The sequence below is a fragment of the Panthera leo genome, chromosome F3, assembly GCF_018350215.1.
Source record: "Panthera leo isolate Ple1 chromosome F3, P.leo_Ple1_pat1.1, whole genome shotgun sequence".
Taxonomy (NCBI): domain Eukaryota; kingdom Metazoa; phylum Chordata; class Mammalia; order Carnivora; family Felidae; genus Panthera; species Panthera leo.
The window spans coordinates 55,934,013-55,948,141 of NC_056696.1; positions in this window are offsets into that span (position 1 = coordinate 55,934,013).

Below are 14,129 nucleotides of genomic sequence, written 5' to 3' on the forward strand. Positions count from 1 at the left end.
CTGTGCCTTTTTCAGAGGGGTTGGAAACTCTTGCCTGTTTTTTTGTTTTTGTTTTTGATTCATGCCGAATTCGTAAAACTCTCCAATGCTTCCTTAGTTTCATCCTTTCAAACACCTCCTTCAGTCATTGTTTTCCACAGTTCAGGTCCCATGTTTGGCTACCCGATGAGGCTGGCTGTCTGGGAAAATGGGGACTTGGATGCTCCTCAAGCCTGATGAAGGCTATGGGGTCATGGTCCTCTTGTCTTCTTTTACATTCTAATCAAGTTGCCTCCTATCTTCTTCCTACTTAGTTTTGTAAACCTCTCATCTCCTTTGAGGAAAGAAAACACTCTTCCCATCTTACATTGAACACTTAGTTTATAGGTCTTTAGATCAAGAGAAACAGTACTCAGGGTGATGTACCTAAGGATTTTCACCTTGGCTTTATCCATATTTGGATCTTATTTAAATGACAAAATCCTAGACTTGAAGTTTATGGCATGAGACATGGAAGTTTTGAAGGAGGGGTTGGGTGCCACAATAGATCCCATCCCACATGACCATCTTACATTATGATATGGACAATCTTCTCATTCCTTGTGGGGGTCATGTCTTGTCCCCTTGGATCTGACTGGACTTGGGCCTGTAATGGAGGTGATACTACATGACATACAAGGCTTGCTCATAAAAGGGGGTGTAACTTTTATCTGGTTCTCTTCAGGCACTTGTTCTTGGAAACTGCTCACCATGCCGTGGGGAAATTGAAACCACATGGACAGACCATGTTTAAGTGTTCTAGCCAAAAGCCTCAGCTGAGATCCTAGCTGACAGTCAACATCAACTGTCATACACATGAGTAAAGAAGGCTTCAGACAGTTCCAGGAACAGCCATTGACTTTTTCTGCACAAAGAACCTCAGGCAAGTATTACTCAGCTGAGCTGAGTCAGTGCTCAGGACCAGGAAAGGTAAGAAAAATAATTATTGCCATTTTAAGCCATCAGTTTAAGGTGATTGGTTACACAGCAATGATAACAGGAACAATTACTCTGTTTGTCTTTGAAATTAAGAACTTAGCTGCATGACTTTTAAGTTATTGATATAACTAGGAGTCTGTAAGTAAAAAAATTTACTAGGTGCTTTGCATGGATCCTTTTTTTCCTTCAAAAATTATATTTTTCACCGAGTTCATTCATTCAACAACTTATGTTACCAGGAACTGTGTGAGTTGCTGGAGATTCAGAGATGATAAATTCATAACCTCTGGCCACAAGGCTCTCACAGTCTCCTGTAAGAGCAGGATCTACAAATAACTAAAATACAATCTTACTCCTGTAAGAGCAAGATCTACAAATAACTAAAATACAATCTGAAAGTCAAAAACAACCAAACCATGAAACATTTATTGAATACCTGTAATGCAATAAGCACTCTACAGGTACTGGGAATATAATGGTGTTGGAAAAACAGACACCTGGAAATTGTATTAGTGGGTTATAATAATGCATGTGTGAAATGCATTGGAAGTGTATTGAGGTTCTTAGCAACAAATAGTAGAAAATTACTCTGGCAAAGTTACGAGGTTGAACCATATGAAACTGGGTTTTTTTGCAAGTCATAACAAAGATTGACAATTGATAATTTCATATGATGTTCAGAAAAACAAGATTCAAGCAGATCAGACTTGGGGATTAGTGGTGACCAAGGAAGGTCTGGAAGGACTGGAGGCAGGAAAGAGAAACCACCTTCCTGCTACAGGAACAGCCAGCTGAGATGCTGCTGAGGCCGCCACCAGTGCTGCAGAGGCTGCTGAGCCCCCTCAGGCCCCCTCCATCTGTGCTTCCCTCCCTCAAGATGGAAAGTTCCAGAAGAGAGCATCCAATTTGCTGAGCTTAAGGCATTGGCGAGTTCCTTTGCTAGAATATGGGGATTTAGAAGAAAAATCTGGTTGCCTTGGCTTCTACAGTGGGGTAGCAAAAGAGAGTTACCTTCCCAGCAAGACTACTTATACTAGGAAAACATAATTACACAGGAGAAATGTTACATTTATTAAGAAGGAAGACAGAGGCTGGGCCACCAAATATTGACTGATGTTTATGTGCTCGCTTCCTAGGGCTGCTGTACCAAAACACCACAAACGGGGTGGCCCAACAACATAAATTTATTTCCTCACAGCTCTGGAGGCTGGAAGTTCAAAATCAGAAAGTGTCAGCAGGACTGGTTCCTTCTGAGGGCTGTTAGGGAAGGATCTATTCTAGGCCTCTCTCCTTGGTTTACAGACAGCCATCTTTTTCCCGTCTCTTCACATCATCTTTCCTCTACCCGTGTCTGTGTCCAAATTTCCTCTCTTAACAAAGATACCAGTCATATTGGATTAAGGCCCGCCCTAATGGCCTCATTTTAATTTAATTAGTTCTGTGAAGACCCTGTCTCCAAATAAGGTCACATTCTGAGGTACTGGGAATTAGGATTCCCACATACATTTTTGGGAGAAACATGATTCAACCTATAGCAATCTAACTCAGAAGCACAGAGGAGAATGACTACTTTATTCCTGAGAAGGTTCAAAGAATAATAAACTGTATACAAAACAGGCTTTATCAATCTAAAATGGTTGGATATTTCTGCTAATAATAAAGATTTGGACCAATCAGACCAAATTCTGTTGCCAGGTCCTCTTTGAAGACGGTTTGAAAAATCTGGGGAGCCTGGGTGGCTCAGTCGGTTAAGCATCCAACTCTTGATTTCAGCTCAAGTCATGATCTCACGGTTCGTGAGTTCAAGCCCTGCATTGGGCTCCATCCTGACAGTTCAGAGTCTGCTTGGGATTCTCCCTCTGCCTCTCTCTCTGCCCCTCCCCTGCTTGCTCTCTTTAAGATAAATAAATAAACTTAAAAAAAAAAGAAAAAGAAAAATCTACCACTTGGGTAGAGCAAAACTCTACACTCCCATGTGGACAAGCACTCCACCTGCCCTAAGGTCCCAAGCCAGGGTACACAGCAGGGGAGAACTTTTAAAACTGAAGATTCCTAGGTGCATCCATGACCTACTGAATCAGATCATTTTGGAGAACGGGAAGGGGATTTTACAGTGTTTTAAAAAAATGTTCCAGATAAATCTGATGCAGCATCTAACACCAGCATTTGTCAATTACGGTCTAGCCAAGGAGATTCAGTTTATGAAACAGTGTTCATAAAAACAAGACCCTTTCAGGAAGCGATAGTTTCCAGACGCTGCAAGCATTGGACAGACCATCAGTCTGAAGATAGTATCAATAATGTCATGTCTCCAGGGATCTTGATGGTCTCGGTCCCGTTCTCTGCTGGGAGATGCTTGCCTATCTGCCTGGCCCTTCAAAAACAGCGTTGTTCTTCTCTAACAAAAGAAGCATAATTTTTTAAGTTTATTCACTTATTTTGAGACAGAGAGAGAAAGAGAGAGAGATGGATGAAGAGCACACGTTTGAGTGAGGGGAAGGGTCAGAGAGAGGGGGAGAGAGAGAATCCCAAGTAGGCTCTGTGCTTTCAGTGCAGAGCCCTACATGGGGCTCAATCACACAAACCATGATATGATGACCTGAGATGAAATCAAGAGTTGGCCACTTAACTGACTGAGCCACCCAGGCGCCCCTACAAAAAGAAGCATCTTTGTCTCCATTCCATTGCACGGTGAGAATAGGGACAGGTCTCTTGGGAAAATGTCACATATCAAACATGAAATGTTTAGAAACCACAGTTTGTCATTTCCCAAGAAAAGATGTATCCCAGGACAGAAAGGAGAATTGTTTCTTCACGTGATGGTGGCTGCAAGAGGTTGAAATGGAAGTTTGGCAAGTGGGGTGGTCTGTGATCCATCATCTCAACTAGACATTTCCTGTGGGTCTGAGTTTTTCTATGGGAATGTTCTGGAGAGTTTCTCTTGTAGAGAGTCCTTCCCTGGTGGCAGCTCTTGATTATCTCTCTCCAACGGATACAGAGTTCTGGCTTCGCTACTAGTCGCCACCCAACTCAATCTTTCGTGACAAAAAGAGCAAGTCAATTTTGCTAATTTCTCAAAAACTTAAGTCACTCACCTAGTTGATAAGTTTTACGGAGCCAAAATAACTGGGGTTTTTATTTTCAACAATGCTTTGGTGTCTGCCGTGTGCCTTTACTGAGGTGTATTTCTGAAGCAAGAGGAATAATTCTGGGCTTATGACATGAGGAATGAATGTTTTCCAAACTATTTGGTAGTATTTGGTTCAGGTACCTGTTTTTTCCACCCAGCACCTGTCTGCCAGGTGCAGAGGGAAGTACAGTGAATAAGCAAAGAACCGATGTGTCTACGCGCCCCGATATTTACCACCTAATTGGTTCACAGGAACCAGATTGCTGCAGTTATTTCTAAAGAAAACAGGTGCTGCCAAAGAATGTGAGTGCTTGACCTTCAGAGTCCTCAGATAATATTGGTAAAAATGCCAACTCACAGTGGCACCTATGAGACGCTGCATAGATTCTGGTGTTCTCTCTTCATCTCTCTAATCATGTTATATCCTCAGCTCATGGCCCTTTTCTTAGTGGCAGATCTCCTCCTAAAGACGGCTTCCATGCTTTCTTCAAACTTGTTCCAACGAGGTTTGCTTGGCAGCTATTACCTGCCCATCAGGCAACACTTGTGTAAGGCACTCGTCAATTAGGAGGCTCACCCCAAAGCAAATCTGCGTCCATGGATGCCTCGTCTGTCTTCACAGCTCTCCAATTACCCACTTCTTTTGGAAAGCTTCCCTGGCTACGACGGTGCTGGGGTACCCCAGAGTGCGATTGGCCATTGTTTGATGTCCTGGGAGGAAAAGGAAATCTGCTTTTTTTAGGGGCCAGGAGAGGTAGCAGCGTCCTGACGCGTGTCGAGACTCCGGCTTCCTGGCGATTCACTCAGCTGGTCCTGTAAAGGTTGTCTGCCCCCTTACCATGGCAGAGCACAATTGCTTTTAAGGAATGTTTGGATAAAACATTTTCCAGGCCACATTTATTCCTCTGCAGGACTATGTTATATGTGACAGCATTCCAATTTTGAGGCATGACTTGTGCCAATCCACACAGGCAATTAGAGCTGACACATTCCAGGGGCTATTGGTCAAGTCCTCGACAGACCAGAAAGAAAACCCACAAAGAAAAACTTTACCAATAAAGGGAACCAATTGGAATCCTGCACGGAGCCTTAGAGCAGAAATTTCTTCCTCAGCTTGTATGCTGGGCTCTTTTACTACATCACCATTTCTCTTGCCTAAATCCCAGCCGCACCCCAGGCTGGGTGTGTGGGGTGCTATGTAATGTGGCTGATACTTGGACATGGCCATCTGATGCTCAATCTGCAAAGCTCAGGGACCATACCTGAAGAGTTGAGTCGTTTAGAACCTTAAGCCACCTCCAATACCATTACAGTGAGCCCAAAAGCAGGCCTCACATCACAGGAGTATACTGCAGGTGGTATGAAAAGGCTCCCCCTCTTCCCACCTCCATGAGCGGCCAATCACTATCAGAAACACCAGTCGGTGCACAAATTACAACATAAATCCACACACACACACCCCTTGAAAATTTGTGATGGAATTTCCTAACTACAGATCTTGTTAACTCTTACTCACAAGTCTTATATACAAAGAAAATGCTATCTTGAGCTTTCTGTGATCTTTTGCAACACAAACCAGCTGTTCAAAAAGGAAGCCTGTTCCATGGATGGTTTTGGAACTTTCTATAGTTCTAGGGGCCTGGTTCTGATCACTGAGCTATTTTTATCTTGTCAGTATCTATATAGCTTTAATTATAGAGATGCATTAATTGAGCCATTTGAATTAATCGAAAGTCTACTTGTGAGATGTCACTTAAAAATGCAACATTGATATTTTCAAGTATTCAAAGTTTCGGTCCCACTTCAAAGTGCTGGGAGAAAGAAAATGTTACAGAATAGAGGTTTTGGGAGGCTTAATAAAAGGACAATACAGATAAAACACAGAAGAGCTATTTTTAGTTGTTGTCAGTATTTGGTATGTAAACAATTTATGAAGAGCTTTAAATTATTCCCAAGCATGTTTAATAAGCTCAGTGCAATCTTGGTTCTAATTCATTTTTCCAAGCTTTGTAAAAAAATATTGTTTTTGATGCCATAATCAACATACTAGTTAGGCTCTATTTTTTAACTCATGGTCTCTTCTCAAGGGGAGTGAACTTCATGCATTATCTCAGGCTGAGCCCAAGATGGAATCCCTTATGCTAAGCCCCATATCAGCAAACCAAAGCTTACCCACATTCCTATGCTTGACTTTCCCAGAAAAGAAAGGCTTAGGTCAACCAATCAGTGCTTGCCTGCACAAGTTACCTGACAGGGCTCCCTTTGCTTCATATAAGAAAAGTAATCTTATAACAGTAACCAGTTTGTTTTGCCTAAAATAACTTCCTTGTTCCTGCTCACTTTGCTCTATAAAACCTTCTCAAATCGTACAACTCTTTGGAGCTCTGCTCTGTCCGCTGTCCAGTGAGGTGCTGTCAGATTCATGAATCACTGAATGAAGCCAATAAGGGCTTTCAATTTTACTCAGCTGAATGTTGTTCTTTAATATTTCTATTAAGAAACTGTAAGTAGGAATTAAACATAGCAGTAAAAGAGGGGCACCTGGGTGGCTTAGTCGTTTAAGTATCCGACTTTGGCTCAGGTCATGGCCTCGCGGTCCATGGGTTCGAGCCCCGTGTCGGGCTCTGTGCTGACAGCTCAGGGCCTGGAGTCTGCTTCGGATTCTGTGTCTCCCTCTCTCTCTGTCCCTCCCCTGCTCACACTCTGTCTCTCAAAAATGAATAAATGTTAAAAAAAATTTTTTTAAATATAGCATTAAAATAAAATACTATGTTAAACCACATAGACTTATGATAAACCAAGTAAAAGCTGCTAAATCAAGGATGATCTGTTGTATGTGAGGTGATTTAAGTTTGTTTTTACAGGTATTATTTAATTTTAAAAGCAAGTAATTATGTACTTGGAGAGCATGAAGGGAAGATGAAAGACGATTTCCGGAAACATCTATATTTTGATAAATATTTAAAATATAATCCTGACTGTGTTCTTTTTGGTCCCACATATAAAAGAGCATACAAATATTCCTCTTACAGTCAGCTGCTAATAGAATACAAGTCTTTCCTGATATAACAGGAAGTTTTCTTTAATGAGATTATAAGAGAACATGATGCATCAGTGATCTATTTTTATTTTGTCTGCCAGTGAACTCAGAGCTAAATTTTATAATCAATCCCAGGAGTTAGTTTGCACAGGTTGCCAGGAATAATTTTCCCCTCCTTCCCCTCTGCTCTTGATTACTGAACCCCTATCTATTAATTTTTTTCAATGTTTATTTATTTTTGACAGAGACAGGGCATGAACAGGGTAGAGGCAGAGAGAGACACACACAGAATCTGAAGCAGGCTCCAGGCTCCGAGCTGTCAGCACAGAGCCTGACGTGGGGATTGAACTCATGAACCGTGAGACCGTGACCTGAGCGGAAGTTGGATGCTTAACCGACTAAGCCACCCAGGTGCCCCAGAACCCCTGTCTGTTATGTCTCTTTTTGCTGTAGCACACAGTTTCTGAAGATAAGTCTTTATGATGACCTTATGGTTGATTCTGTTATAGCCCTCATTTCTCAGATGAGGCATGTGGGACGATGAGAGGTCAAATAGGTTGGCCAAAGTCACCTAGGTCTCAAGTGGAGGCTCTAATATAAAAGCAGGTGACTGTCTCCAAGTCTATGCTCTTAAGCCCTGTGCAATTCAGCAGAGAAATGTACCCAAATGCTCCTCACTCTTATGTCCCAGGAGTGGGATAATAGTTCTTATCTCTCTGTGTTGGTTTTTCACCTTATAATCTTCACGTAGTAAACGTATATTAATATTACACTGACAAATCATTCTCATTCAAAAGGCAGAACCATTAAACAACACCAAAAACCTCGGGCTCATAAGCACGGCCTATCTTGCACAGCACAGTTAAGGATTTGATGCAACGCGCAAGGCCCTCACTTTGGAAGGTAATGTAACAGTTTTGCTAGGACTGTTGTCCAGTGCAGGCCATGATTTTTTTTCGCTGACTTTCTGAGAAGCCACGAGGTGGAGAGTCGGACGAGGTCTGAGAGGAAAGCGAGTGGAGCTTACTTAGGCAGTTGGCCAAAATGGCGGCTTGGCCAGCACTGCGGCAGTGATAACAGAGGGAAGTGGATCTAGGATGTTTGGGGATAGGGTCCAGTCTCTCTACATCCCTTGTGTTGAGCCATCGGTCTAGTTCCCTTTTGTCTGCCGCCCATCATCTGAAAAGGATCTTGTTCCAAAAACCTTTTACTCGTTAAAATCAGCCCCTGCCTTCCCTTACTGAAAGTGGCTTCTGAACTCTTTCCCCCTCTTCTCCTGAGAGCCCCCTGGGAGAGACAGGAGTGAATGCAGTTTGTGATACGGTGGCTGCAAAGGTGACCTTGTCTGCACGCCGCCCAGGCCTTTCCTCGCCACTGAAATGGGATTTCCAAGCAGATCCAGTGAAAGCCAGCTGAGGAGCTCCACAGAATCAGAGCCGGGTGTTCAGCTTCATACATAGTTTTGAGATGACTCACTACCAAATGCTTCCTAAAAGAGACTCATTAAGTTACGGTAACATTTTAGAATGGTATTTATAGTGCCAATAGAAAATAGGAGGGGCCAGTTATTTGCACATTGCCTCTTTCTGTGCCCAACCACCCAGCCATTTCTCTCTTTGTCAGTTTTCAAAACTTCTTTGTCTCCTGACCAAAGGCAGAGCCTCCAAGAGACCGACTTCTGAAGCCCCGGGGGGCTTTGCAACTGACCCCTCAGAGCCTCTCAAGTACTCAAGTGTCCCCATTGTATCTGGCCTCCCAAACCCTCACCCCAGCCCCTCAAGCCGGACCCTCCAATCTGCTAACGTTCCTTCCAACAGTTCTGTTCTCTGTTTATTAACAATTCAGACGTACTGTCCTGAAATGAGTGGAAATGCCAGAGGTTATTTGTTCTGGTTTCCTTCCACTGTGTATGCTCCGTTTCCGTGGCTGTCTGTTGGTTACCTAGGATATGGGCAGGGGAGGCAATGGATTGGCTGGGAGCTTGGATGGATTCCCCGGGAGACTGTGGAGCAGAGCTTAGTGGTCAGTAGGATGCCCTAACTGAGTGCCTGATTAACCACTCAGTGACCCCTTGTGGGCTGAGCTCACGGTGTCTTCTCGAGGGCTCCAGGAGTTCCTCACACATACCCTTATTTTGACTTTCCCCCAGCTGGTTGTATAAATGTGTGTACCTGCCTACTACTAGGCTATGGAATCCTCTAAATCTATGATCCTATGTTATTCTGTGTTGTGTCCAGCGCAGTTCGAATCACACAAAACAGGCTTAATACATGTAGGTCAAGTACATGCTCAAAGGAACACGTGTTCTGTTTCTTTGGAGCTTGAGCTAAGGGCAGCATTTTATCTTCCATTAATGGTTTTGTTGAAAGATGAAACTGACATTTATTAATCACCTATTGTGTCAGGACCCTTTTCAATATCTTAACTTCAAGCTTCACAGCGATTCTATGATACTGTCTACAATTCAGATGTGAAATTACCGAATTCAGGTAATTTTGCCTGAAATCTCTCTCTTAGTGAGTAGTGAAACCAGGATTTGAGCTTCTGGGTGTCTTATTGTTTGCTTGGCTTCATAATGCTCCAGACTAGGTTGCTAGCTGTAGGTATGTTTGGGCCATGTAAATTAAACTGGGAAAATGTGCTTTTTTGAATGAGTCACTCAAAGAGTTGATGTTGAAAATAAACGAGTGGCTACATAAAATCTTAAAAAGCTTTTTATTATGGAGAATTTCAAACATACACAAAAGTAGCATGCACAGCACAACAAACCCTCAGGTACACGGGCCTTGTCTACATTTTCAGTCACTCTCTTCTTCCCCTCACTGGACTATTCTGGAACAAATCCCAGGTACTGTATCAGTTGACTAAGATGATAAAAATCATCAGCATAAAGATTTTTTTTTCCTTCCCTAGAACATAAACAGACTCAGACAATTTGGGCAAAGCCAACTAGAAAAGTCGATTCCCTCCAGGTGCCAGAACCGTACAGCTGCTGTTCTTTCCAAAAGAATCAGGCAAACAGTTCACGTTATCCTCAGATCCCATTAGTCCTGCAGGGGATGACGTGTGTCCTAGATTAGAGGAAGACAGAAGATCCTTTGAAGGGTACTCTGTGTTTTGGACAGATCCACAGTTTGGGAATAAGCATGGGATTCTGCGTGTTCACTGTGAAACCTCCAAGGAGTGCTGTAGATCAGCACAAATGAGTTAAACTTTCAAGTGTTAGTACTTTTTTTTTCCATCGTGGATGTTATATGCCATATCACGTAAAGGAGCTTTCTCCATTCTTCTGAGCGGTTCCTCTGTCCATTTCTCAGAGACTGGTTTTTTGGTAGGAACTGCTGGAAGGAGAGCATCCACAGCATTTCCCATTACACCCTCACGCGTTCAAGACTGGTTCGTGGAAATAACTAACATTTAAATGCTGATAGAAAAACTCACAGCCACCCCAGCATTTTTAAGAAAGGTTTCGGGAGGAAGGCTTAGTAAGAATGGCCTTTTATGTGCAGGAAATGACAGTTCAATATTTCTACTCCTCATCACGGTTTGGGTTATGGTCAAAACTAGAGATTGTGGCAGTGGGGTTTTAAGAAGAGGGCTGAGGTGTGTGCATGTGTGTGTGCGTGTGCACGCGTGCGTGTGTTTGCAAATGTACAGACAGTGCGCCAGATCAAGGGGAGAACGGTCTGTGAAGGTGACAGGAGGGCATGTCCGTGAGGATGAGAACCATTTTGGTATCTGTGGTCTTATACACTTTGGAATCTCAGGTCTAAAAATAACCCCCGTTTGGAACCCGTGTTGTTTATCTGTATCCTGGGTTTTCCCATTCTTAAAAATACCCTGACATGCATATAAAGACTGTGTTCCAAAGGTTAATGCTCTCTAATCCTGAAGGGAGTGGTGAGTAAATTCCTTATATATCAATCTAAGAATAGGTCTTGGAGTTATTCTAGTGTATGTCATAATGTGAGTGGTTTCTTCTTCTTTTTTTAAAGGAAGCAAATAGTCATGGACGGGGAAGGAGAGGATTAAAAAGAAGAGATGCGTTTCTTGGGACAAAGTAAAAATTACCCTGAACCTTTATCCAGAGCTTCAAAGAATCATTGCAGAGAAATGATTTTATCTGGGAGAGGAGAGGCACAAGACGTTGTGTGAGAACACTTCCCCCACTGTGGCATTTCCCATGGAAGCCAATCCAGACATTGGAAATCAGAAGAAAGTGAGCACTTCAAAAAAAAAAAAAAAAAAGAAAATTAAGGCTGCTTTCCAGGCTGAGTTTTTTTGACTCTAGAGATTCTGATTGTTCCCTCTGCAGGCGAGGAGAACAGGCCTTACCATGTCCTGCTTGCCTTCTCAACACAGAATCCTTTCCGTCTTTCTGTTTCTGACAGAAAGTCTGGCACCCAGACTCTCTGAATCAGCCTTGTTTCTGCCCCGCTGCTCCCGAGGTGCTAGCATCCAGGCAAAGAGTGAAATCAAAAGAATGGAAGCTGACTTAACCCGGCTGTTAAGTCTGGTTTCAGAGAGATCCCGCTCTCCTCTCTCATTTGATTGCCCTTCTCTGTGCCTCTTTAGGCTCCCGGCCGCCACCTTCTGTGTCAACGGATCACCTCGGACCAACACGGTACCTGGTTTTGGGTGAGTTACAGACATGCAGAAAGTGCAAAACGGTTTTGAACATCTGCACAAGTTGGAAAGGTCAACTAGATTTTTGTTTTTTTAAAGGATGTATTCCGCACCACTCGCTGTGCCTTCTCACTTCCTGCTAGCATGATTACAAAATGAATCTGGGACACAGTGAACCCGAGGAAGACTTCCCGGCATAGGGTCAGGGGCCCCTTTGCAGGCAGGCCTTTCCTGGGTTCCCTTCTAGGCCCACCAGCAAAGTCACAAATTGTGCAGAGGTAACAAGTTTTTTTTTTTTTTTTTTTCCTCCAAGCTGGCTTGTTACATTAGGCATTTTGGGAAAACTAGTGGCTGCTGATGGCTGAGACTTTTGCTCACATGTAGCCCCGATGGAAAGAAACTACCCTGGAAAGGGATTATATAATGGATTGTAGTGACATTGCTTGTGGTGATTGTTCTTTTGAAATGTGTCCTGGAATAATAATATATTTCCGCACTCAGTTTAGATTTCATATTCTCAAGCAAAATCATGTATAGTCAGGAGTGAGCCCTCTGCCCCTAAAAAAAGAAAAAAACCTCTTGTTCTGATATCATACCTATAATCCTATCTGTTCCTATAGGTTACTTAAATGTCTCCTGAAATAATTAGTTGCATGTAGCCAACCTTGCTTTTTATTTGAGGTTTTTTTAATAAAAGATGAATCACATATCAAAAAAAAAAAAAAAAAAAAAAGAAGCACCAATTCAGAATAAAGGCCGGAACATTGTAAACATTTTTGAAACATCAGCTTAAGCATAAAAAATAAATTTCATAACTAGAGTTATGCACTACGCTATCTCCAGTCCCAGGCCCACATCGCTTAGATTCTTCCCGCCATCCCTGCCTCCCTGATGTTACTGTTCACATCCTTGTGTTGCCCGCTCTAACTCCAGGTCTGTAGCGTTAACCTGTCTGCGAGGCACTGGTCACCCATCTCTAAGGGTCAGGTGAATAACTCACTTAGGTGAGTGGCCACCTTAACCCCTGTTCTCAACAGAGGTGATGTTGCCCCCCCAGGGGATATTTGACAATGTGTGGAGATTTTGTGGCCGTCATACCTGGGTGCCACCAGCCAGTTGGACTGAGGCCAGGGACGGTGCTATACAGCCTACAACGCATAGCACAGGTCCCCACCCAACGTCAATGGCACCTAGACTGAGAAACCCTGCCTTAACTTGAGGCCAATGTACAGTTTCCCTCCTCATTTCCACTTCTTCCGTGGAACTTTCTCTGCAGGACCCTATGTTCTGCTTTCTCTGAATTCCACTACACATTTGGCACCAAGCCATGTACTGCACTGTTCTTTAGAATTCATGTGCGGAGAGCTCATCTTCCTAATTGGATCTGAGGTTTCCTGACAGAAGGGCTCATCTCCTCTGCCTTTTATGACTTTAACTGTACCCAACCTAGTCCTCTGCGCTTAGCATTTGCTCAATACATTCCAGATAAACGAACATACCTTTAGTGGATGATTGAATCCTGAAGTTTGAAGTTGATACATTGGGATGATGGCAAGGATTCTCCGAGAAACTTAGAGATGGGGAAAAAAAAAAAAAAAAAAAAAAAGACGTTCTTAGAGATTTAGAGACATTAAATAAGCCTATAATGGAAGTAGATAGCATACTTCTTTCTGGTGTCCACAGGAATAGCCATTTGATAATTGGTTAATAATAACCTTAACACTCTTCTTATTTATTTATTTTTTAAAGTTTATTTATTTATTGAGAAGGAGAGAGAGAGGGGGAGGGAGGAGCAGAGAAAGGGAGAGACAGATCTCAAGCAGGCTCCATGCTGTCAACACAAAGCCCGATGCGGGGCTCAAACTCACGAACCCTGAGATCATGACCTGAGCCAAAGCTGAACGTTTAACTGACCGAGCCACCACCCCAATCTTAACACTTTTAAATAAAGACATGCAACACAAAAAGAAAGGAAAAACAGAATTAATGATTTATGTTAAGTCTTAGCTGAAGGATTGAAATGACTGAATTTGGGACACATATCTGTATAGTGTTTCCGAGATGATGGGAATTTCATTAAACTTTATCTTTGCTTAGATGACATGATTCTCAAGACATTCCCCCACCCATTTGTTTCAGTTCCACGCCAACCAAGCAACATTCAGATTAATAACCAGCCTTCTAGCTACTCAGTCCATAGAAAGGGGTGTCTTAGATGGGAGGGGCAAGCATTTAGGACACTGGACATAGATATTCCTCATAATAAATTAGTAAGTTGACCTTTGGTTTAAACATTAATCTCCCGTGAACTGAATGTGTGAGTCTCTCCCCAGGATTCTGACGACGTCTGGGATTATTGATAAGGTCCAGTTGCTG